This window comes from Oncorhynchus tshawytscha, linkage group LG08 (genome assembly GCF_018296145.1).
Source record: "Oncorhynchus tshawytscha isolate Ot180627B linkage group LG08, Otsh_v2.0, whole genome shotgun sequence".
NCBI classification, from domain to species: domain Eukaryota; kingdom Metazoa; phylum Chordata; class Actinopteri; order Salmoniformes; family Salmonidae; genus Oncorhynchus; species Oncorhynchus tshawytscha.
Window position 1 is genome coordinate 80169571 of NC_056436.1, and position 27223 is coordinate 80196793.

The following is a 27223-nucleotide window of genomic DNA, read 5'->3' on the forward strand; positions in this document are numbered from 1 at the left end:
CTCTCTCTCTCTCTTTTTCAGCTCTCTCTCTCTCTCTCGCTCTCTCTCTCTCTCCCTCTCTCCCCCTCCCTCTTTAAAGCAGCAGCTGGTTGATGTCCCCTACCTCAAGGTCTGTGGTCCCGTGCGGTTATCACGCCGTAGGTTACACGCCATAAAGAGGAAAGAATGACTTATCTCACTCACACTCTCGCTCTCACTCTGTTATTTCTGGTGTAATTCTCCTGTCTCATCTGGTGTCCTGTGGGAATTTAACTATGTTCCCTCGGATCTCTCTCCCCTCCCAGAGGACCCGAGCCCGAGGACCATGCCTCAGGACTACCTGGCCTGATGACTCCTGGCTGTCCCCAGTCCACCTTGGCGTGCTGCTGCTCCAGGTTCAAAAGTTCTGCCTGCAGCTATGGAACCCTGACCTGTTCACCGGACGTGCTACCTTGTCCCGGATGTGCTGTTTGTGTTCTCTCTCTCCCTCTTCCCCCCCCTCTCTCTCTTTTTCCCTCTCTCTCTCTCTCTCTCTCTCTCTCTCTCTCTTTTTTCCCCCTCTCTCCCTCTCTCTCTCTTTCTCTCTCTCTTTCTCTCTCTCTCTCTTTTTCCCCCTCTCTCCCTCTCTCTCTCTTTCTCTCTCCCCCTCTCTCTCTCTCTCTCTCTCTGTTGGCATTTTACCTCAGTTTATCACTGCTGAAGATGACGAGGCAGGATAAGGTTATGGCTGGCTGCTGTGAAGGCCTGACTGCTGTAGAGGCTTAATGATGACCATTAATTAAATCTGGGTGATTTGTTGGTTTCACCCTGACCTTTGTCCAGCCAAAATGAAGCGATCTTCAGTTATCAATCCTAATTAGCTGTTCTGTCTACTGGCCAGTACACAGAGGCTGGATAATGTCTATTTCCTATGTAGTGCACTACTTTTGACAAGGGCCCATAGGGAATAGGGTCCATTTGGGACGCACTAGGCCAGCCCAGTGAAACAATAACTTGTTTGGTTATTGTCACGTTCTGACCTTAGTTCCTTTGTTTAGTCTTTGCCATAGAAATGTACTCTATAGAATGGCCATTCAATGATGTAACCTCTCTACTTATTCTATGGGCCAGACAAATACCTCTCTGCCTGGTGTAGTGTTTTGCAGGATGCTTTGTTTTGTTCTTCAGGTCACAATGCAACACCTGAGAGGTTGGTTGAGCCAAGCATTGCTGCTTTACTGGTTACTGTTGCTGTAAAAAGTCTAGCTCCCTGCTGTGCTTAGGGATTACACCTTGCGAGACGAACCAGCTCGCTTAGTGGGTTACACTACAACAAACACAGACGCGCTGGTCTCCAATCTTCTTCTTAATACTAACTTACCTGCTAGATGGATTTCATCTTGTTTAATGACTTGATACCTTACAGTTACATTCATCATAACTTTCAGTTCATTCAAGGTCAAGGAATATATATATATATATTTTATTCTGTATCACTTGACCATTAAAAAACATTTTATTTTCATAAAGTAACTATCACGAGACCCACTACATTATCATAAAATAATTATCACAAGACCCACTACATTATCATAAAATAATTATCAAGAGGCCCACTAGATTATCATAAAATAATTATCGAGGCCCACTACATTATCATAAAATAATTATCACGAGGCCCACTGCATTATCATAAAATAATTATCACGAGGCCCACTACATTATCATAAAATAATTATCATGAGGCCCACTGCAGTAATGGTCCCTGTAGGTTGCATCGGATGCGTCCCAAACGCCACTCTATTCCCTTTAAGGGGCACTACATTGAACCAGGACGCATAGGGTTCCGATCAAAAGTAGAGCACTATGTTCAGCAGGTAATAGGGAAGTGCCATTTTGGAAGCATCCGTGTCCTTCATGATGTCTTCTGCCTAAGCATACCTTCCTCATTAAAGGGATACTTCAGGATTTTGCCATTGAGGCCCTGTATTTACTTCCCCAGAATCAGATGAACTTGTGGATACCATTTGTATGTCTCTGTATTCAGTATGAATTAGTTAGAGGTAGTTTCGTGAACCCATGCTAACTAGTGTTAGCGCAATGAGATATTTATAGGATTCCAGTCATTACGCTAACGCTAGTTAGCATTGGCTCACAAAACTACCTCCAACTTCCTTCATATTGGACACAGAGACGTAACCATGGCATCCAAATGGTCATCTGACTCTGGGGAAGTAGATAAAGGGACACAATCTCGAACTCTCCCTTTAACCCTTTTGTGGCGTTCATGTTTTTGTTATTCAACCAATGTTCACGGGTCTGATGGACCCACAACATTATTGGGTTTAAAACATTACAGCCATAACAATTTACGTACAAATTCTTAATACTTAGATGTTGACTTATATAAATTACAAGCAGTATAGACAGCATACATGGTTAATATTTACCATTTACCTCAGCTAGATCACATTTATCAATAAAAGCACTATTCATTTTTTAAAAATAAAATCTGATTTTTTGCAATTAAAAATCAATTATAATCTAGACATAGGTGGAATAAATCATGTTTATCTTGAACAAATATAAATGAAACAAGGATTTCATCACTATTGATATTTATTCCATTGAACTGAACAAATTGGAAGGACAAATTTTATATATAATATTTTATAGAAATGATGAATGAGTCCCAGTTTATTGAACATAAATTACGGCCGGGCTACAAACAACATGAGGGACAGAGTTTTACTGTGTGTGTGTGTTGCAAATGTATTTATTGCACTTGATGCATGTTTACTGTGACTTCCTGTCCTTCTTGGGTCCCCACACATCACAGCACTTCTTCTTGATGCTACCGGCCTGCAATCTAGAATGATGAAAACACTTAGTTAAGGAATTTTACCTTCATCTCACTCACACACATATACTGTATAGTTACAGCAGGCCAAGGTAGGAGAGTCAGACATACACACATGCAACAACATCACTCACACTTACTTCCTGCACATGAGTAAACGCCATCCGCGTCGGCCCTGGTTGCATCCTCATCCGTTTGCAGCCATGTTGGGTGGCTCATTTCTTGGGCAAGTAGACCATTCAATAAAATAAAAAAATTGACATCCATATTTCTCCTCCTGCAGGCTGCTGATGAGCTGGTTGCTGACCATATGGTCCTGGGACTGGTTGCTGACGAGCTGGTCCTGGGGCTGGTTGCTGATGAGCTGGTCCTGGGGCTGGTTGCTGACGAGCTGGTCCTGGGGCTGGTTGCTGACGAGCTGGTCCTGGGGCTGGTTGCTGACGAGCTGGTCCTGGGGCTGGTTGCTGACGAGCTGGTCCTGGGGCTGGTTGCTGATGGGCTGGTCCTGGGGCTGGTTGCTGATGAGCTGGTCCTTGGGCTGTTTGCTGATGAGCTGGTCCTGGGGCTGGTTGCTGACGAGCTGGGGCTGGTTGCTGACGAGATGGTCCTGGGGCTGGTTGCTGACGAGCTGGTCCTGGGGCTGGTTGCTGATGAGCTGGTTGCTGACCATATGGTCCTGGGACTGGTTGCTGACGAGCTGGTCCTGGGGCTGGTTGCTGACGAGCTGGTCCTGGGGCTGGTTGCTGATGAGCTGGTCCTTGGGCTGTTTGCTGATGAGCTGGTCCTGGGGCTGGTTGCTGACGAGCTGGGGCTGGTTGCTGACGAGCTGGTCCTGGGGCTGGTTGCTGACGAGCTGGTCCTGGGGCTGGTTGCTGATGAGCTGGTTGCTGACCATATGGTCCTGGGACTGGTTGCTGACGAGCTGGTCCTGGGGCTGGTTGCTGACGAGCTGGTCCTGGGGCTGGTTGCTGATGAGCTGGTCCTTGGGTTGTTTGCTGATGAGCTGGTCCTGGGGCTGGTTGCTGACGAGCTGGGGCTGGTTGCTGACGAGCTGGTCCTGGGGCTGGTTGCTGATGGGCTGGTCCTTGGGCTGTTTGCTGATGAGCTGGTCCTGGGGCTGGTTGCTGACGAGCTGGGGCTGGTTGCTGACGAGCTGGTCCTGGGGCTGGTTGCTGACGAGCTGGTCCTGGGGCTGGTTGCTGACGAGCTGGTCCTGGGGCTGGTTGCTGACGAGCTGGTCCTGGGGCTGGTTGCTGATGGGCTGGTCCTGGGGCTGGTTGCTGACGGGCTGGTCCTGGGGCTGGTTGCTGATGAGCTGGTCCTTGGGCTGGTTGCTGACGAGCTGGTCCTTGGGCTGGTTGCTGATGGGCTGGTCCTGGGGCTGGTTGCTAATGGGCTGGTCCTGGGGCTGGTTGCTGACGAGCTGGTCCTGGGACTGGTTGCTGATGGGCTGGTCCTGGGGCTGGCTGAGGGTCAATCTCATCTTCTTCTTCCAACTCACTGTCAGACTCAAAATTGATAGACTTGATCCTCATATTCAGAAAATTATTCATCTTCCAAAGTGGAAGACGATCCTTCCACACCAGCTTCTCTCTCTGAAGACGATCCTTCCACACCAGCTTCTCTCTCTATAAAAAATATTTCTAAGGGCCTCTGAGCAGAGATTATTTTTGCCATACTGATTGATTGTGGTAAGGAGTCACACATGCAAAGCTAATCATTTGTTGTGTCCCTCCCCCAATTTGCACCTGGCTGGGGTAGAGTGTGGGAAAATACAGATTTTTTTTCAATGTATTGTAATAATGTATTGTAATAATGTATTGTAATAATGTATTGTAATAATGTATTGTAATAATGTATTGTAATAATGTATTGTAATAATGTATTGTAATAATGTATTGTAATAACATTGTGCAGGTTCCCGCAAGACATTGTGTAGTTTTACACACTACAAAGGGTAAAGAGTGTGAGAAAAACAGGAGATCAGCAGACAGACAGACAGGTTCTTGGTACTATGTTGAAACAGCAGGCCCAGGGAGGAGAAGGACAGGGTGAATGCACACAGCAAATTCTTTTTTTTTTTCATTTTTACTTGTTTTCACCTACACACATACTTTTCCACGCTTTTATTACCCTCGGGTCCAGTGGACCTGAACACCACATATGTAATATAAGTGTTTAGGAGGGTGCACAGTGTTATTTGACATGTTCTTCACAGGAAAGGAGCCAAGGCCAATGAGTCTCAGGTTGAAAAAAAGTATTCATTGCATAAATCAACATTGAAAATGGGTCCCACAGACCCGAACACCACACAAGGGTTTGCAGCATCCGTATGGTCTATTCCCAGCAGATGTAAATCATTTATTCCAAGCACAATCTCCATTTCATTCACTTTTTATGAGCCCTTGGTGGCAGGCTGTTTGAGAGACAGAGCAGCAGCCTCCTACCTACCTCTGTTCTACTCTGTTTTCATAATAAACTAACTCCGTAAAGATTTTCTTCATCCAAGTCATTTTTTATCTGCTTTTAGACACAGCTCGTAAAATATCACCTCTGTGTTACAGACTGTTTTGCCAATCTGTGTTTCTCTGTTTTTTTTCTGCAAACAGTCTATCAAGATTGTGGGAGTTATATGGGAAATTGCTGTTTGCTTTCTGCAAGTGTTATTGAATTGAAGCTGCTCAATGATTCATGATGGCGTTTATCAAAAAACATGGATGACCTTTCAGTTGAATCCAAGGACAAAATCCCAAGAGGCGAAACGGCGGTATGGAAAAACCCGCCGACAAACAGAAAAAACAAACAACAAAACGTCCAAGTCACCGACAGCTGCAGAAGCCAGCAGCAGCCTTCGTTTCCTTCCCAAATGGCACTCTATTCCCTATATACAGTAGTGCACTACTTATGACCAGAGCCTAATAGTTCCTGGTCAAAAATAGTTCAGTAAATAGGAAATAGGGTGCCATTTGTGCACGGCCAGAAGCACTACTAAATGTTCCTTGATGGCGACCATTCTGGCTCAGTCCAGACCCGGCCCCACCTCCCACCACTGAAAGAGCCACTGCTCTCATCTCTCACTATAATGTTATTACACAGTGGGAGCCTGGAAAGAAGGAAGGGAAGGTTTAACAATGTGGGCCTGGAGAGCAGGAGGGGAGGATTTAACAGTGTGGGCCTGGAGAGCAGGAGGGGAGGATTTAACAGTGTGGGCCTGGAGAGCAGGAGGGGAGGATTTAACAATGTGGGCCTGGAGAGCAGGAGGGGAGGATTTAACAGTGTGGGCCTGGAGAGCAGGAGGGAGGATTTAACAGTGTGGGCCTGGAGAGCAGGAGGGGAGGATTTAACAATGTGGGCCTGGAGAGCAGGAGGGGAGGATTTAACAGTGTGGGCCTGGAGAGCAGGAGGGGAGGATTTAACAGTGTGGGCCTGGAGAGCAGGAGGGGAGGATTTAACAGTGTGGGCCTGGAGAGTAGGAGGGGGAGGATTTAACAATGTGGGCCTGGAGAGCAGGAGGGGAGGATTTAACAGTGTGGGCCTGGAGAGCAGGAGGGGAGGATTTAACAGTGTGGGCCTGGAGAGCAGGAGGGGAGGATTTAACAGTGTGGGCCTGGAGAGCAGGAGGGGAGGATTTAACAATGTGGGCCTGGAGAGCAGGAGGGGAGGATTTAACAGTGTGGGCCTGGAGAGCAGGAGGGGAGGATTTAACAGTGTGGGCCTGGAGAGCAGGAGGGGAGGATTTAACAATGTGGGCCTGGAGAGCAGGAGGGGAGGATTTAACAGTGTGGGCCTGGAGAGCAGGAGGGGAGGATTTAACAGTGTGGGCCTGGAGAGCAGGAGGGGAGGATTTAACAATGTGGGCCTGGAGAGCAGGAGGGGAGGATTTAACAGTGTGGGCCTGGAGAGCAGGAGGGGAGGATTTAACAGTGTGGGCCTGGAGAGCAGGAGTGGAGGATTTAACAGTGTGGGCCTGGAGAGCAGGAGGGGAGGATTTAACAATGTGGGCCTGGAGAGCAGGAGGGGAGGATTTAACAGTGTGGGCCTGGAGAGCAGGAGGGGAGGATTTAACAATGTGGGCCTGGAGAGCAGGAGGGGAGGATTTAACAATGTGGGCCTGGAGAGCAGGAGGGGAGGATTTAACAATGTGGGCCTGGAGAGCAGGAGGGGAGGATTTAACAATGTGGGCCTGGAGAGCAGGAGGGGAGGATTTAACAATGTGGGCCTGGAAAGAAGGAATGGAAGGTTTAACAATGTGGGCCTGGAGAGCAGGAGGGGAGGATTTAACAATGTGGGCCTGGAGAGCAGGAGGGGAGGATTTAACAATGTGGGCCTGGAGAGCAGGAGGGGAGGATTTAACAATGTGGGCCTGGAGAGCAGGAGGGGAGGATTTAACAATGTGGGCCTGGAGAGCAGGAGGGGAGGATTTAACAGTGTGGGCCTGGAGAGCAGGAGGGGAGGATTTAACAGTGTGGGCCTGGAGAGCAGGAGGGGAGGATTTAACAGTGTGGGCCTGGAGAGCAGGAGGGGAGGATTTAACAGTGTGGGCCTGGAGAGCAGGAGGGGAGGATTTAACAGTGTGGGCCTGGAGAGCAGGAGGGGAGGATTTAACAGTGTGGGCCTGGAGAGCAGGAGGGGAGTATTTAACAGTGTGGGCCTGGAGAGCAGGAGGGGAGGATTTAACAATGTGGGCCTGGAGAGCAGGAGGGGAGGATTTAACAGTGTGGGCCTGGAGAGCAGGAGGGGAGGATTTAACAGTGTGGGCCTGGAGAGCAGGAGGGAGGATTTAACAATGTGGGCCTGGAGAGCAGGAGGGGAGGATTTAACAGTGTGGGCCTGGAGAGCAGGAGGGGAGGATTTAACAGTGTGGGCCTGGAGAGCAGGAGTGGAGGATTTAACAGTGTGGGCCTGGAGAGCAGGAGGGGAGGATTTAACAATGTGGGCCTGGAGAGCAGGAGGGGAGGATTTAACAGTGTGGGCCTGGAGAGCAGGAGGGGAGGATTTAACAATGTGGGCCTGGAGAGCAGGAGGGGAGGATTTAACAATGTGGGCCTGGAGAGCAGGAGGGAGGATTTAACAATGTGGGCCTGGAGAGCAGGAGGGGAGGATTTAACAATGTGGGCCTGGAGAGCAGGAGGGGAGGATTTAACAATGTGGGCCTGGAAAGAAGGAATGGAAGGTTTAACAATGTGGGCCTGGAGAGCAGGAGGGGAGGATTTAACAATGTGGGCCTGGAGAGCAGGAGGGGAGGATTTAACAATGTGGGCCTGGAGAGCAGGAGGGGAGGATTTAACAATGTGGGCCTGGAGAGCAGGAGGGGAGGATTTAACAATGTGGGCCTGGAGAGCAGGAGGGGAGGATTTAACAGTGTGGGCCTGGAGAGCAGGAGGAGGATTTAACAGTGTGGGCCTGGAGAGCAGGAGGGGAGGATTTAACAGTGTGGGCCTGGAGAGCAGGAGGGGAGGATTTAACAGTGTGGGCCTGGAGAGCAGGAGGGGAGGATTTAACAGTGTGGGCCTGGAGAGCAGGAGGGGAGGATTTAACAGTGTGGGCCTGGAGAGCAGGAGGGGAGGATTTAACAATGTGGGCCTGGAGAGCAGGAGGGGAAGGTTTAACAATGTGGGCCTGGAGAGCAGGAGGGGAGGATTTAACCTGGTGCTTCAATCCCGTATCTGGGAGCGTAATTATAGCCTCAAGCTCATTACCATAACGCAACGTTAACTATTCATGAAAATCGCAAATGAAATGAAATAAATATATTGGCTCACAAGCTTAGCCTTTTGTTAACAACACTGTCATCTCAGATTTTCAAAATATGCTTTTCAACCATAGCTACACAAGCATTTGTGTAAGAGTATTGATAGCTAGCATAGCATTAAGCCTAGCATTCAGCAGGCAACATTTTCACAAAAACAAGAAAATCATTCAAATAAAATCATTTACATTTGAAGAACTTCGGATGTTTTCAGTGAGGAGACTCTCAGTTAGATAGCAAATGTTCAGTTTTTCCAAAAAGATTATTTGTGGAGGAGAAATCGCTCCGTTTGGTTCATCACGTTTGGCTAAGAAAAACCCCTGAAAATTCAGTCATTACAACGCCAAACTTTTTTCCAAATTAACTCCATAATATCGACAGAAACATGGCAAACGTTGTTTAGAATCAATCCTCAAGGTGTTTTTCACATATCTATTCGATGATAAGTCATTCGTGGCAGTTTGGTTTCTCCTCTGAAGCAAATGGTAAAATACACGCAGCTGGAGATTACGCAATAATTGCAATGGAGGACACCAACCGGAGCACCTGGTAAATGTAGTCTCTTATGGTCAATCTTCCAATGATATGCCTACAAATACGTCACAATGCTGCAGACACCTTGGGGAAACAACAGAAAGTGTAGGCTCATCCTTGCACACAGGAGACATCGGAACAAAGCGCATTCAAAATCTGGGGCATTTCCTGTTTGAAATTTCATCTTGGTTTCGCCTGTAGCATCAGTTCTGTGGCACTCTCAGATAATATCTTTGCAGATTTGGAAACGTCAGAGTGTTTTCTTTCCAAAGCTGTCAATTATATGCATAGTCGAGCATCTTTTCATGACAAAATATCTTGTTTAAAACGGGAACGTTTTTTTATCCATAAATTAAAAGAGCGCCCCCTATATCCAAGAAGTTAACAGTGTGGGCCTGGGGAGCAGGAGGGGAAGATTTAACAATGTGGGCCTGGAGAGCAGGAGGGGAAAATTTAACAGTGTGGGCCTGGAGAGCAGGAAAGGGGAGGATTAACAATGTCGGCCTGGAGAACAGGAAGGTACGGTTTAACAATATGGGCCTGGAGAACAGGAGGGTACGGTTTAACAATATGGGCCTGGAGAACAGGATGGGAAGGATTAACAATGTGGGCCTGGAGAACAGGATGGGAAGGATTAACAATGTGGGCCTGGAGAACAGGAAAGGGGAGGATTAACAATGTGGGCCTGGAGAACAGGAAAGGGGAGGATTAACAATGTGGGCCTGGAGAACAGGATGGGGAGGATTAACAATGTGGGCCTGGAGAACAGGAAAGGGGAGGATTAACAATGTGGGCCTGGAGAACAGGATGGGGAGGATTAACAATGTGGGTCTGGAGAACAGGATGGGGAGGTTAAACACGTGGAACAATGTTCCCACTCTACAGCTCACTATGAACAGCACCATGTAATCACATGGAGCAGTGTTCCCCCTGTACAGCTCACTATGAACAGCACCATGTAATCACATGGAGCAGTGTTCCCCCTCTACTGCTCAGTGTTCCGCTCGTCTATCCCGTTATATGTGTATTAATTTGAGCCTATCCTGAGGGGAGATAAATCCAAAGTAACCATTTTCCTGTAAGACAGCCAATTGGAGAGGCCCATCAATTTAGTGGTGTAAAACATCATTTTGAAAGATTTTGTTCTTTTGAAGGGGTTCTTCCTATTCGCATTACCTTCAGAGAATGGTGGTTTTGATGGCTCTGATGAGTGAGTAATGTATTTTATATAGAGGATTTCACACTTTTAGCTGGCAGAGTAGAGACGTGCGAACCCATTTGCTGCTATGGTAGCTGAACACAACTGTCATGCCCAGTCAAACTGAAGGGAGCCGTGACCCCATGTACAGAGCCTTCAGAAAGTATTCAGACCCCTTCACTTATTCCACATGTTGTTGTGTTACAGCCTGAATTCAAGAATTTGCACCCATCTACACACAATACCCAATAAGGACGAAGTGGAAACATGTTTTAAGAAACGTTTGCAAATGTATTGAAAATTAAATAGAGAAATATGTCATTTGCATAAGTATTCACACCCCTGAGTCAATACTTTGTATAAGCCCCTCTGGCGGTGATTAAAGCGTTGAGCCTTCGATATGTCTGTATCAGCGTTGAGCCTTCGATATGTCTGTATCAGCTTTGAGCCTTTGATATGTCTGTATCAGCGTTGAGCCTTCGATATGTCTGTATCAGCGTTGAGCCTTCGATATGTCTGTATCAGCTTTGAGCCTTTGATATGTCTGTATCAGCGTTGAGCCTTCGATATGTCTGTATCAGCATTGAGCCTTTGATATGTCTGTATCAGCGTTGAGCCTTCGATATGTCTGTATCAGCGTTGAGCCTTTGATATGTCTGTATCAGCGTTGAGCCTTCGATATGTCTGTATCAGCGTTGAGCCTTCGATATGTCTGTATTAGCGTTGAGCCTTTGATATGTCTGTATCAGCGTTGAGCCTTTGATATGTCTGCATCAGCGTTGAGCCTTTGATATGTCTGTATCAGCGTTGAGCCTTCGATATGTCTGTATCAGCGTTGAGCCTTCGATATGTCTGTATCAGCGTTGAGCCTTCGATATGTCTGTATCAGCGTTGAGCCTTCGATATGTCTGTATCAGCGTTGAGCCTTCGATATGTCTGTATCAGCGTTGAGCCTTTGATATGTCTGTATCAGCGTTGAGCCTTCGATATGTCTGTATCAGCGTTGAGCCTTCGATATGTCTGTATCAGCGTTGAGCCTTCGATATGTCTGTATCAGCGTTGAGCCTTCGATATGTCTGTATCAGCGTTGAGCCTTTGATATGTCTGTATCAGCGTTGAGCCTTCGATATGTCTGTATCAGCGTTGAGCCTTCGATATGTCTGTATCAGCGTTGAGCCTTCGATATGTCTGTATCAGCGTTGAGCCTTTGATATGTCTGTATCAGCGTTGAGCCTTCGATATGTCTGTATCAGCGTTGAGCCTTCGATATGTCTGTATCAGCGTTGAGCCTTTGATATGTCTGTATCAGCGTTGAGCCTTCGATATGTCTGTATCAGCTTTACACATCTAGATTTGGTGATTTTTGTCCTATTCTTCCTTGCTGATTTTCTCAAACTCTGTTAAGTTAGCTGGTGATAAACATAAATCTTCAAGACTTTCCACAGAATTTCAATATGATTAAAAGCCTGGGCTTTGGCTGGGCCACTCAAAGACTTTCACATTCTTGTTCTGAAGCCATTCCTCTGGCCGTATGCATGGGGTCATTGTCCTGTTGAAACGTACATCCACCCCCCCCCCCAGTCTAAGGTTATTTGCACTCTGAAGCAGGTTCTCATCAAGGACCCTGATGAAGACAGATTGTCTGTCGAAACATTGGACATAAATATTTTTGCATCTGAGCTAGAGTGTGCGGCTCTCCTTTATTTTTTAAGTGTTCTACTCCGCTAGCCAGCACCTCTCCTAAATAGGTGTTCTACTCCGCTAGCCAGCACCTCTCCTAAATAGGTGTGTGTTTCTTTTGCCTCTAGATGTCATCAAGGATTTGCCTGTATTTGTGTCCATTCATTGTTCCCTCTATCCTTACCAGTCCTCCAGTCCCTGCTGCTGAAAAGCACCCCCTTAGCCTGATGTTGCCACCATCATGCTTCAAAGTAGGGATGGTTTTAGATGATCAGCTTTAGGCAGAGACTGGGTAGTTCCATATTTTTTACATTTCCCAATGATGGAGACCTCTGTGCTCGTGGACATTTCCCAATGATGGAGACCTCTGTGCTCTTGGACATTTCCCAATGATGGAGACCTCTGTGCTCCTGGACATTTCCCAATGATGGAGACCTCTGTGCTCGTGGACATTTCCCAATGATGGAGACCTCTGTGCTCTTGGACATTTCCCAATGATGGAGACCTCTGTGCTCCTGGACATTTCCCAATGATGGAGACCTCTGTGCTCGTGGACATTTCCCAATGATGGAGACCTCTGTGCTCGTGGACATTTCCCAATGATGGAGACCTCTGTGCTCCTGGACATTTCCCAATGATGGAGACCTCTGTGCTCTTGGACATTTTCGACACGATAGAAATGGTTTCATACCCTTCCCCAGATATATACAGTGGAAGTCGGAAGTTTACATACACCTCAGCCAAATACACTTAAACTCAGTTTTTCACAATTCCTGACATTTAATCCAAATAAAAATTCCCCGTTTCAGTTAGGATCACCACTTTATTTTAAGAATGCGAAATGTCAGAATAATAGTAGAGATAATTACTTATTTCAGCCTTTCTTTCTTCACATTCCCAGTGGGCCAGACGTGTACATAAACTATATTAGTATTTGGTAGCACAATAAGTTGGGTGAATGTTGTCCCATTCCTCTTCACAGAGCTGGTGCAACTGAGTCAGGTTTGTAGGCCTCCTAGCTCGCACACACTTTTCAGTTCTGCCCAAAAATGTTCTATAGAATTGAGGTGAGGGCTTTGTGATGGCCACTCCAATACCTTGACTTTGTTGTCCTTAAGCCATTTTGTCACAACTTTGGAAGTATGCTTGGTGTCTTTGTCCATTTGGAAGACCCATTTGCGACCAAGCTTTAACTAAGTGAAATAATCTGTCTATTGTTGGAAAAATGACTTGTGTCACGCACAAAGTAGATGTCCTAACCAACTTCCCCAAACTATAGTTTGTTAACAAGATATTTGTTGAGAGTCGAAAAATGGGTATTAATGAATCCAACCTAAGTGTATGTAAACTTTCGACTTCAACTGTATATGCCTCATCACAATTCTATCTCTGAGATCTATGAACAGTTCCCTGGACTCCCAACTGTGGGACCTTATACAGACAGGTGTGTTTCTTTCTAAATCATATCCAAATAATTGATTTCACCACAGGTGAACTCCAATCAAGTTGTAGTGACAAATCAAGGATGACCAAAGGAAATTGAATGCACCTGAGCTAAATGTGGAATGTTATAGCATAGGGGTGTGGGAGCACTTATGTAAATGAGATATTTCTGTATTTCATTTTCAATAAATTATCAAACATTTCAAAAAATATGTTTTCACTATTTCATTATGGGTGCATTGGGTGTAGATGGATGAGAAAAAAATATATTTAATCCATTTTGACTTCAGGCTGTAACAAAATGTGGAATACAAGTCAAGGGGTGTGAATACTTTCTGAAGGCTCCGTAATTTCATATAGTTTCGTTTTAGGAGATGCACCGAAAATATTCCCAAACTCCATATTATGACATTAGTTCCCCTTGAAGATGGAATCCGCATTAATGGGAAACAGCGCCACTGTTCAATAGACAGCATCTTTGTTATAGTTTTGTTGACTGGAGATGAGATGAGGAGCATCCAAACGCATCCCTGCAATGCAATTTATGAACAACATCTCTCCGTCACTCTCCCTCTCTCTCTTTCCACCCCCTTTCTAGCTCCATCTCCCGCCTCTTTCTCTAGGGTCTGTGTGTGTATTCCAGTCCTCAGCCTGTGACTGGTGCAGACATTCTTGTCATATTGACTCTTCTATTGAGCGAAGCCTGTCAACCATACAGAGGATATGAAGTGTTTCTGCTGTAATGATCATTGAAGGAAATGACAAGATACTTGAAAATATACTGCTGATGGCTCCACTTGAAAAAGCCATCATCCCACAGAACACAGAGCACAGAACAGCTAGATAGACAAGCCTGTGTTCATTCCATACCCACACACTACACACTGCACACACACACTACACACTACACACTACACACACGCACACACACGCACGCACGCACGCACGCACGCACGCACGCACGCACGCACGCACGCACACACACACACACACACACACACACACACACACACACACACACACACACACACACACACACACACACACACACACACACACACACAAACACACACACACACACACACGGCCAGTATGTGTGTTACATGATCCAGGAGATCAGGTTGTTAACCAGCCAGGTCACACCAGATCCACTGCAGTAGTAGACGTTTGTACAGGTCCCCAGGACGTCAGGAGATGCCTTCCACACAGGCCACTAAGGGCTACGGTGAATGTAGTTTCCATCAAATAGACCACAGTATGAGTTATAATACCCAGAACACCTGGAGGTCCAACAGGGAATCCAATTGTTATTCCACCATTTATTTCTCCCATAGGGGATATAATAAACACTTAAATTAATCGTTTCGTGTAGGCTTACCCTGGCATGAGGTTTAATAACTGTGTAAATCTCTCTTGGACAAGTTGACTTTTATCAAAATATTTGTATGTATTTACCCCCCAAAACGCTAATTAGCTGCTAATGTGGCTATCATAAAGAACTACAAATACCATGATGATCTGAACTAGACTGTCAAATTGAGGCAAAGGTAAGAATCTCTGGATTAGCTATCTAATGTTAGCAAAAAGTAGTAAAGAATAAATAGGCAACATTTCTTTAAATTGACAATTCTGTGAACTGTTTTATGCAAGTTTTAAATTTACACAATACCTGTTCACAAAGGTGTCAGCTAAAGATGACATGCAGGTGCTTGCAGGGATTTGTAGTTTTGCATGATGTCAACGTTGATGCTAATTAACATTTTCCAATCTGAGAGTAAGTAAATAGAGACAAATATATTGATAAGTCACCGCTAGGATTTATGGGTATTATGACACCTCCACTGTAGGACTCTGTAGGGTGCCGTGTAGGACTGATCATAAGGGCCTCTCATTACCTCCACTATAGGCCTCTCATCACCTCCACTGTGGGCCTCTCATCACCTCCACTGTAGGCCTCTCATTACCTCCACTATAGACCTCTCATTACCTCCACTATAGGCCTCTCATTACCTCCACTGTAGGCCTCTCACTACCTCCACTGTAGGCCCCTCTTCACCTCCACTGTGGGCCTCTCTTCACCTCCACTATAGGCCTCTCATTACCTCCACTATAGGCTTCTCATTACCTCCACTATAGGCCTCTCATTACCTCCACTATAGGCCTCTCATTACCTCCACTGTAGGCCTCTCACTACCTCCACTATAGGCCTCTCTTCACCTCCACTGTGGGCCTCTCATTACCTCCACAAAAAGCCTCTCTTCACCTCCACTGTGGGCCTCTCTTCACCTCCACTGTAGGCCTCTCATTACCTCCACTATAGACCTCTCATTACCTCCACTATAGGCCTCTCATTACCTCCACTGTAGGCCTCTCACTACCTCCACTGTGGGCCCCTCTTCACCTCCACTGTGGGCCTCTCTTCACCTCCACTATAGGCCTCTCATTACCTCCACTATAGGCCTCTCATTACCTCCACTATAGGCCTCTCATTACCTCCACTATAGGCCTCTCATTACCTCCACTATAGGCCTCTCATCACCTCCACTGTAGGCCTCTCATTACCTCCACTATAGACCTCTCATTACCTCCACTATAGGCCTCTCATTACCTCCACAAAAAGCCTCTCTTCACCTCCACTGTGGGCCTCTCTTCACCTCCACTGTAGGCCTCTCATTACCTCCACTATAGACCTCTCATTACCTCCACTATAGGCCTCTCATTACCTCCACTGTAGGCCTCTCACTACCTCCACTGTGGGCCCCTCTTCACCTCCACTGTGGGCCTCTCTTCACCTCCACTATAGGCCTCTCATTACCTCCACTATAGGCCTCTCATTACCTCCACTATAGGCCTCTCATTACCTCCACTATAGGCCTCTCATTACCTCCACTGTAGGCCTCTCACTACCTCCACTATAGGCCTCTCTTCACCTCCACTGTGGGCCTCTCATTACCTCCACAAAAAGCCTCTCTTCACCTCCACTGTGGGCCTCTCTTCACCTCCACTGTAGGCCTCTCATTACCTCCACTGTGGGCCTCTCATTATCTCCACTGTGGGCCTCTCAACACCTCCACTGTAGGCCTCTCTTCACCTCCACTGTAGGCCTCTCTTCATCTCCACTGTAGGTGTCTCAACACCTCCACTGTAGGCCTCTCTTCACCTCCACTGTAGGCCTCTTATCACCTCCGCGGTAGGCCTCTTATCACCTCCACTGTAGGCCTCTCTTCACCTCCACTGTAGGCCTCTCTTCACCTCCACTGTAGGCCTCTTATCACCTCCGCTGTGGGCCTCTCATCACCTCCACTGTAGGCCTCTCATTACCTCCACTATAGACCTCTCATTACCTCCACTATAGGCCTCTCACTACCTCCACTGTGGGCTTCTCTTCACCTCCACTGTGGGCCTCTCTTCACCTCCACTATAGGCCTCACATTACCTCCACTATAGGCCTCTCATCACCTCCACTGTAGGCCTCTCATTACCTCCACTATAGACCTCTCATTTTCTCCACTATAGACCTCTCATTACCTCCACTATAGGCCTCTCATTACCTCCACTATAGGCCTCTCATTACCTCCACTGTAGGCCTCTCATCACCTCCACTCTGGGCCTCTCATCACCTCTGCTGTAGGCCTCTCATTACCTCCACTATAGGCCTCTCATCACCTCCACTATAGGCCTCTCATTACCTCCACTGTGGGCCTCTCATTATCTCCACTGTGGGCCTCTCAACACCTCCACTGTAGGCCTCTCACCTCCACTGTAGGCCTCTCTTCACCTCCACTGTAGGCCTCTCTTCACCTCCACTGTAGGTGTCTCAACACCTCCACTGTAGGCCTCTCTTCACCTCCACTCTAGGCCTCTTATCACCTCCGCGGTAGGCCTCTTATCACCTCCACTGTAGGCCTCTCTTCACCTCCACTGTAGGCCTCTCTTCACCTCCACTGTAGGCCTCTTATCACCTCTGCTGTGGGCCTCTCATCACCTCCACTGTAGGCCTCTCATTTTCTCCACTATAGACCTCTCATTACCTCCACTATAGGCCTCTCATTACCTCCACTGTAGGCCTCTCACTACCTCCACTGTGGGCCTCTCTTCACCTCCACTGTGGGCCTCTCTTCACCTCCACTATAGGCCTCTCATTACCTCCACTATAGGCCTCTCATCACCTCCACTGTAGGCCTCTCATTACCTCCACTATAGACCTCTCATTTTCTCCACTATAGACCTCTCATTTTCTCCACTATAGGCCTCTCATTACCTCCACTGTAGGCCTCTCACTACCTCCACTGTGGGCCTCTCTTCACCTCCACTGTGGGCCTCTCTTCACCTCCACTATAGGCCTCTCATCACCTCCGCTGTAGGCCTCTCATACTCTCCACTCTGGGCCTCTCATCACCTCTGCTGTAGGCCTCTCATTACCTCCACTATAGGCCTCTCATCACCTCCACTATAGGCCTCTCATTACCTCCACTGTGGGCCTCTCATTACCTCCACTATAGGCCTCTCATCACCTCCACTATAGGCCTCTCATTACCTCCACTGTGGGCCTCTCATTACCTCCACAAAAAGCCTCTCTTCACCTCCACTGTGGGCCTCTCTTCACCTCCACTGTAGGCCTGTCATTACCTCCACTATAGGCCTCTCATTACCTCCACTGTGGGCCTCTCATTATCTCCACTGTGGGCCTCTCATCACCTCCACTGTAGGCCTCTCAACACCTCCACTGTAGGCCTCTCTTCACCTCCACTGTAGGCCTCTCTTCACCTCCACTGTAGGCGTCTCAACACCTCCACTGTAGGCCTCTTATCACCTCCACTGTAGGCCTCTCTTCACCTCCATTGTAGGCCTCTCTTCACCTCCACTGTAGGCCTCTTATCACCTCCGCTGTGGGCCTCTCATCACCTCCACTGTAGGCCTCTCATTACCTCCACTATAGACCTCTCATTACCTCCACTATAGGCCTCTCATTACCTCCACTGTAGGCCTCTCACTACCTCCACTGTGGGCCTCTCTTCACCTCCACTGTGGGCCTCTCTTCACCTCCACTATAGGCCTCTCATTACCTCCACTATAGGCCTCTCATCACCTCCACTGTAGGCCTCTCATTACCTCCACTATGGACCTCTCATTTTCTCCACTATAGACCTCTCATTACCTCCACTATAGGCCTCTCATTACCTCCACTATAGGCCTCTCATTACCTCCACTGTAGGCCTCTCACTACCTCCACTGTAGGCCTCTCAACACCTCCACTGTAGGCCTCTCTTCACCTCCACTGTAGGCCTCTCTTCACCTCCACTGTAGGCGTCTCAACACCTCCACTGTAGGCCTCTCTTCACCTCCACTGTAGGCCTCTTATCACCTCCGCTGTAGGCCTCTTATCACCTCCACTGTAGGCCTCTCTTCACCTCCACTGTAGGCCTCTTCACCTCCGCTGTAGGCCTCTTATCACCTCCACTGTAGTCCTCTCTTCACCTCCACTGTAGGCCTCTTATCACCTCCACTGTAGGCCTCTCTTCACCTCCACTGTAGGCCTCTCACTACCTCCGCTGTGGGCTTCTCTTCACCTCCACTGTGGGCCTCTCTTCACCTCCACTATAGGCCTCTCATTACCTCCACTATAGGCCTCTCATCACCTCCACTGTAGGCCTCTCATTACCTCCACTATAGACCTCTCATTTTCTCCACTATAGACCTCTCATTACCTCCACTATAGGCCTCTCATTACCTCCACTATAGGCCTCTCATTACCTCCACTGTAGGCCTCTCACTACCTCCACTGTAGGCCTCTCTTCACCTCCACTGTAGGCCTCTCTTCACCTCCACTGTAGGCGTCTCAACACCTCCACTGTAGGCCTCTCTTCACCTCCACTGTAGGCCTCTTATCACCTCCGCTGTAGGCCTCTTATCACCTCCACTGTAGGCCTCTCTTCACCTCCACTGTAGGCCTCTTCACCTCCATTGTAGGCCTCTTATCACCTCCACTGTAGGCCTCTCTTCACCTCCACTGTAGGCCTCTTCACCTCCGCTGTAGGCCTCTTATCACCTCCACTGTAGTCCTCTCTTCACCTCCACTGTAGGCCTCTTATCACCTCCACTGTAGGCCTCTCTTCACCTCCACTGTAGGCCTCTTATCACCTCCACTGTAGGCCTCTCATCACCTTCACTTGCTGTAAATGTACCTAGGATGTTTTAGTCTTTCACACCATCATCCCATGAACCCTCTAAAGCAGGCAGGCAGGCAGGCAGGCAGGCAGGCAGGCAGGCAGGCAGGCAGGCAGGCAGGCAGGCAGGCAGGCAGGCAGACAGACAGACAGACAGACAGACAGACAGACAGACAGACAGACAGACAGACAGACAGACAGACAGACAGACAGACCTGGAAGCAGCATGTGTGAGACAGACAGACAGACAGACAGACCTGGAAGCAGCATGTGTGTGTCCTTCAGTGGCCCGGACTTGAACCCGAGGGACCATCTCTGGAGAGACCTGAAAATAGCTGTGCAGCGAAGCTTCCCATCCAACCTAACAGAGCTTGAGAGGATCTGCAGAGAAGAATGAGAGAAACTCCTCAAATACAGGTGTACCAAAAAAAAAAAAAGATTTAATCCAAAATGAGGAAAAAGTCAAACGATAGTATATGTAGTACAGTACAGTATGGTCTGTACCTCAGTTCCATACTAGTCATAGTATATATGTAGTACACTACCTGTATACAGTATCTAATCAAATCAAACTTTGTTTGTCACATGCGCCGAATACACACAATAAAATAACAATAACGAGGCTATATACAGGGGGTACCGGTACCGAGTCAGTGTGGAGGCTTTATACAGGAGGTACCGGTACCGTGTCAGTGTGGAGGCTTTATACAGGGGGTACCGGTACCGAGTCAGTGTGGAGGCTTTATACAGGGGGTACCGGTACCGAGTCAGTGTGGAGGCTATATACAGGGGGTACCGGTACCGAGTCAGTGTGGAGGCTTTATACAGGGGGTACCGGTACCGAGTCAGTGTGGAGGCTTTATACAGGGGGTACCGGTACCGAGTCAGTGTGGAGGCTTTATACAGGGGGTACCAGTACCGAGTCAGTGTGGAGGCTTTATACAGGGGTACCGGTACCGAGTCAGTGTGGAGGCTATATACAGGGGGTACCGGTACCGAGTCAGTGTGGAGGCTTTATACAGGGGGTACCGGTACCGAGTCAGTGTGGAGGCTATATACAGGGGGTACCGGTACCGAGTCAGTGTGGAGGCTATATACAGGGGGTACCGGTACCGAGTCAGTGTGGAGGCTTTATACAGGGGGTACCGGTACCGAGTCAGTGTGGAGGCTATATACAGGGGGTACCGGTACCGAGTCAGTGTGGAGGCTATATACAGGGGGTACCGGTACAGAGTCAGTGTGGAGGCTTTATACAGGGGGTACCGGTACCGAGTCAGTGTGGAGGCTTTATACAGGGGGTACCGGTACCGAGTCAGTGTGGAGGCTTTATACAGGGGGTACCGGTACCGAGTCAGTGTGGAGGCTTTATACAGGGGGTACCGGTACCGAGTCAGTGTGGAGGCTATATACAGGGGGTACCGGTACCGAGTCAGTGTGCGGGGGTACATGTTAATTGAGGTCATTTGTCCATGTAAGTAGGGGTGAAGTGACTATGCATAGATAATAAACAGTGAGTAGCAACAGTGTAAAAAACAAATGGGGGGGGGGTTCGATGTAAATAGTCCGGTGTCCATTTGATTCATTGATCAGCAGTCTTATGGCTTGGGGGGTAGAAGCTGTTACAGAGCTTTTTGGTCCTAGACTTGGCGCTCTGGTACCGCTTGCTGTGCAGTAGCAGAGAAAACCGTCTATGACCTGGGTGACTGGAGTCTCTGACACCGCAGAGGAAAGCTCATAAAAAAAACGCCCTCAGCTCCCTACCTGTCATGGTATATATAGTACACTATCCGTATACTTCTCAGGTAGTTTCAGTGTACGTTCTACAGCAACTCTACATTTGTATCCACCATTGCACCATATGGATCAAATCAAATGTATTTATAAAGTCATTTCTACATCAGCAGACGTCACAAAGTGCATTTACAGAAACCCTCAAACAATGGAGATGTAGAAGCACGGAAAACTCCCTAGAAAGGCGGGAACCAAGTCCTCCTCAAATAGTTATCCAAGTGGTTTTAGAGGGTGTGTGTGTGTGTGTGTGTGTGTGTGTGTGTGTGTGTGTGTGTGTGTGTGTGTGTGTGTGTGTGTGTGTGTGTGTGTTTTGTGAGAGAATGAGGGAGGGAGGGAGGGAGGGAGGGATGGTGAACTCTGGCCCCGTCCAACACCCTCTTTGCCAAAGCACAGCCCCCACACCACAAGAGGGAAATCAGCTCCTCTGCACCCCAGCTCCTCTGCACCCCAGCTCCTCTGCACCCCAGCTCCTTTGCGCTTTAGTATTGGAGAGGCCTGCCTGCAAGGTAGCAGTGCTATCTGGACTGAACCTCACTACCTCGCTCTCTTTAATTAGGTTTCGCTGTGTGATTGATGGAGAGGCCTATAAGGCCTGTATTTTAAAACAGTAATGATGCTCTTCATGAGTTATGCGTCCCACGTGGCACCCTCTCCCCTATATAGTATAGTGCATTACTTTTGACCAGGGTCCAGTGGAAAGTAATGCACTATACAGGGAATAGGGTGATATATGGGATGAAGCCGAGGTGTCAGGGAGTGGAGGGAGGAAACCCATCCTGTTGATTTGCAGAGCCTCATAAAGACTACGACTGTTTAACTGAGCGGTAGAGGGTGAGGTGGGGATTGTTTTACTGAGGGGTGGGCTAGTGAATTGGCGATTGTTTTACTGAAGGGTGGGGTATTATGTATTTATTTTTTATTAAATGGTGATATCCAATTAGTAGTTACAGTCTTGTCCCATCGCTGAAACTCCCGTACGAACTCGGGAGAGGCGAAGTTCGAGAGCCATGCGTCCTCCGAAACACGACCCGGCCGCACTGCTTCTTGACACACTGCTCGCTTAACCCGGAAGCCAGCCGCACCAATGTGTCAGAGGAAACATGGTACAACTGGCGACCGCAGTCAGCATGCATGCTCCCAGCCCGCCACAAGGTGTCACTAGAGTTTGATGGGACAAGGCAAGGACATCTGCGATGCAGTGCCTTAGACCACTGCCCCACTCAGGAGGCTCTTACTATTTTAAAAAAAACACTTCACTGAGGAGGATGGGCCCCCAATTTCTCCTCCAAGTAGCCTCCACTGATGTATTCATGGCTCTACTGACTCCAGGATAATCATTTGTTCTGGCAAACCAGATAACGCTTTACATTTTTAAAATGTTTTTATTTAACTAGGCAACTCAGTTAGGAACAAATTTTTATTTACAATGGCGGCCTACCCCAGACAACGATGGGCCAATTGTGCGCCGCCCTATGGGACTCCCAATCACGTCCGGATGTGATACAGCCTGGTTTTGAACAGGGACTGAATTGCACTGAGATGTAGTGCCTTAAACAGCTGCGCCACTCAGGAGCATATATTTAAACTAGCATATTTATGTAATGAACATGAATTTGTATCTATTAAGGATCCCCATTAGCTGATGCCAAGACAGCAGCTACTCTTCCTGGGGTTTATCATGGATCCCCAGTAGCTGATGCCAAGACAGCAGCAACTCTTCCTGGGGTTTATCATGAATCCCCAGTAGCTGATGCCAAGACAGCAGCTACTCTTCCTGGGGTTTATCATGGATCCCCAGTAGCTGATGCCAATACAGCAGCTACTCTTCCTGGGGTTTATCATGGATCCCCAGTAGCTGATGCCAAGACAGCAGCAACTCTTCCTGGGGTTTATCATGAATCCCCAGTAGCTGATGCCAAGACAGCAGCTACTCTTCCTGGGGTTTATCATGGATCCCCAGTAGCTGATGCCAAGACAGCAGCTACTCTTCCTGGGGGCCAGAAACATTTAAGGCAGTTATATACCATTTAGATTTATTATTACATGACATGACATTTAATAACACATTTCACATCACATTAAGTGCGTTCCCTCAGGCCACTACTCTAATATCACATCACATTAAGTGTGTTCCCTCAGGCCACTACTCTAATATCACAACACATTAAGTGTGTTCCCTCAGGCCACTACTCTACTATCACAACACATTAAGTGTGTTCCCTCAGGCCACTACTCTAATATCACATCACATTAAGTGTGTTCCCTCAGGCCACTACTCTACTATCACAACACATTAAGTGTGTTCCCTCAGGCCACTACTCTACTATCACATCTTTACAATACAAAATCCACATGTACGTGTGTATAGAGTCCGTGTCTTATCATGTGTATGTGTAAGCGTGTGTCTAGTCCCCACTGTTCCAAAATATGCATTTTTATCTGTTTATTAAGTAAATCTGATTCCACTACTTGCATCAGTTACCTGATGTGGAATAGAGTTCCATGTAGTCATGGCTCTACGTAGTACTGTGGAATAGAGTTCCATGTAGCCATGGCTCTACGTAGTACTGTGGAATAGAGTTCCATGTAGCCATGGCTCTACGTAGTACTGTGGAATAGAGTTCCATGTAGCCATGGCTCTACGTAGTACTGTGGAATAGAGTTCCATGTAGCCATGGCTCTACGTAGTACTGTGGAATAGAGTTCCATGTAGCCATGGCTCTACGTAGTACTGTGGAATAGAGTTCCATGTAGCCATGGCTCTACGTAGTACTGTGGAATAGAGTTCCATGTAGCCATGGATCTATGTAGTACTGTGGAATAGAGTTCCATGTAGCCATGGCTCTACGTAGTACTGTGGAATAGAGTTCCATGTAGCCATGGCTCTACGTAGTACTGTGGAATAGAGTTCCATGTAGCCATGGATCTATGTAGTACTGTGGAATAGAGTTCCATGTAGCCATGGATCTATGTAGTACTGTGGAATAGAGTTCCATGTAGCCATGGCTCTACGTAGTACTGTGGAATAGAGTTCCATGTAGCCATGGCTCTACGTAGTACTGTGGAATAGAGTTCCATGTAGCCATGGCTCTACGTAGTACTGTGGAATAGAGTTCCATGTAGCCATGGCTCTACGTAGTACTGTGGAATAGAGTTCCATGTAGCCATGGCTCTACGTAGTACTGTGGAATAGAGTTCCATGTAGCCATGGATCTACGTAGTACTGTGGAATAGAGTTCCATGTAGCCATGGCTCTACGTAGTACTGTACGCCTCCCATAGTCTGATCTAGAATTGGCGATTGTGACGAGACCTCTGGTGGCTTGTCTTGTGGGTTATGCATGGGTGGCTGTGTGCTAGTAGGGTTTCTCCACGCATTGCGCCGACAGGAACAAACATCTTTCTGGTAAGAAGACGGGCGGGGGCGTATGCCTTATGGCCAACGTGACATGGTGTGATGAAAGAAACATGCAGGAACTCAAATCCTTCTGTTCACCTGATTTAGAATTCCTCACAATCAAATGTAGACCGCATTATCTACCAAGAGAATTCTCTTCGATTATAATCACAGCCGTATATATCCCCCCCCAAGCAGACACATCGATGGCTCTGAACGAACTTTATTTAACTCTCTGCAAACTGGAAACGATTTATCCGGAGGCTGCATTCATTGTAGCTGGGGATTTTAACAAGGCTAATCTGAAAACAAGACTCCCTAAATTTTATCAGCATATCGATTGCGCAACCAGGGGTGGAAAGACCCTGGATCATTGTTACTCTAACTTCCGCGACGCATATAAGGCCCTGCCCCGCCCCTTTCGGAAAAGCTGACCATGACTCCATTTTGTTGATCCCTGCCTACAGACAGAAACTAAAACAAGAAGCTCCCACGCTGAGGTCTGTCCAACGCTGGTCTGACCAAGCTGACTCCACACTCCAAGACTGCTTCCATCACGTGGACTGGGAGATGTTTCGTATTGCGTCAGACAACAACATTGACGAATACGCTGATACGGTGTGCGAGTTCATTAGAACGTGCGTTGAAGATGTCGTTCCCATAGCAACGATTAAAACATTCCCTAACCAGAAACCTTGGATTGATGGCAGCATTCGTGTGAAACTGAAGGCACGAACCACTGCTTTTAATCAGGGCAAGGTGTCTGGTAACATGACTGAATAGAAACAGTGCAGATATTCCCTCCGCAAGGCTATCAAACAAGCTAAGCGCCAGTACAGAGACAAAGTAGAATCTCAATTCAACGGCTCAGACACAAGAGGTATGTGGCAGGGTCTACAGTCAATCACGGACTACAGGAAGAAACCCAGCCCAGTCACGGACCAGGATGTCTTGCTCCCAGGCAGACTAAATAACTTTTTTGCCCGCTTTGAGGACAATACAGTGCCACTGACACGGCCTGCAACGGAAACATGCTGTCTCTCCTTCACTGCAGCCGAAGTGAGTAAGACATTTAAACGTGTTAACCCTCGCAAGGCTGCAGGCCCAGACGGCATCCCCAGCCGATGCGCAGACCAGCTGGCCGGTGTGTTTACGGACATATTCAATCAATCCCTATACCAGTCTGCTGTTCCCACATGCTTCAAGAGGGCCACCATTGTTCCTGTTCCCAAGAAAGCTAAGGTAACTGAGCTAAACGACTACCGCCCCGTAGCACTCACATCCGTCATCATGAAGTGCTTTGAGAGACTAGTCAAGGACCATATCACCTCCACCCTACCTGACACCCTTGACCCACTCCAATTTGCTTACCGCCCAAATAGGTCCACAGACGATGCAATCTCAACCACACTGCACACTGCCCTAACCCATCTGGACAAGAGGAATACCTATGTGAGAATGCTGTTCATCGACTACAGCTCGGCATTCAACACCATAGTACCCTCCAAGCTCGTCATCAAGCTCGAGACCCTGGGTCTCGACCCCGCCCTGTGCAACTGGGTACTGGACTTCCTGACGGGCCGCCCCCAGGTGGTGAGGGTAGGCAACAACATCTCCTCCCCGCTGATCCTCAACACTGGGGCCCCACAAGGGTGCGTTCTGAGCCCTCTCCTGTACTCCCTGTTCACCCACGACTGCGTGGCCATGCACGCCTCCAACTCAATCATCAAGTTTGCGGACGATACAACAGTGGTAGGCTTGATTACCAACAACGACGAGACGGCCTACAGGGAGGAGGTGAGGGCCCTCGGAGTGTGGTGTCAGGAAAACAACCTCACACTCAACGTCAACAAAACTAAGGAGATGATTGTGGACTTCAGGAAACAGCAGAGGGAACACCCCCTATCCACATCGATGGAACAGTAGTGGAGAGGGTAGCAAGTTTTAAGTTCCTCGGCATACACATCACAGACAAACTGAATTGGTCCACTCACACAGACAGCATCGTGAGGAAGGCGCAGCAGCGCCTCTTCAACCTCAGGAGGCTGAAGAAATTTGGCTTGTCACCAAAAGCACTCACAAACTTCTACAGATGCACAATCGAGAGCATCCTGGCGGGCTGTATCACCGCCTGGTATGGCAACTGCACCGCCCTCAACCGTAAGGCTCTCCAGAGGGTAGTGAGGTCTGCACAACGCATCACCGGGGCAAACTACCTGCCCTCCAGGACACCTACACCACCCGATGCTACAGGAAGGCCATAAAGATCATCAAGGACATCAACCACCCGAGCCACTGCCTGTTCACCCCGCTGTCATCTAGAAGGCGAGGTCAGTACAGGTGCATCAAAGCTGGGACCGAGAGACTGAAAAACAGCTTCTATCTCAAGGCCATCAGACTGTTAAACAGCCACCACTAACATTGAGTGGCTACTGCCAACACACTGT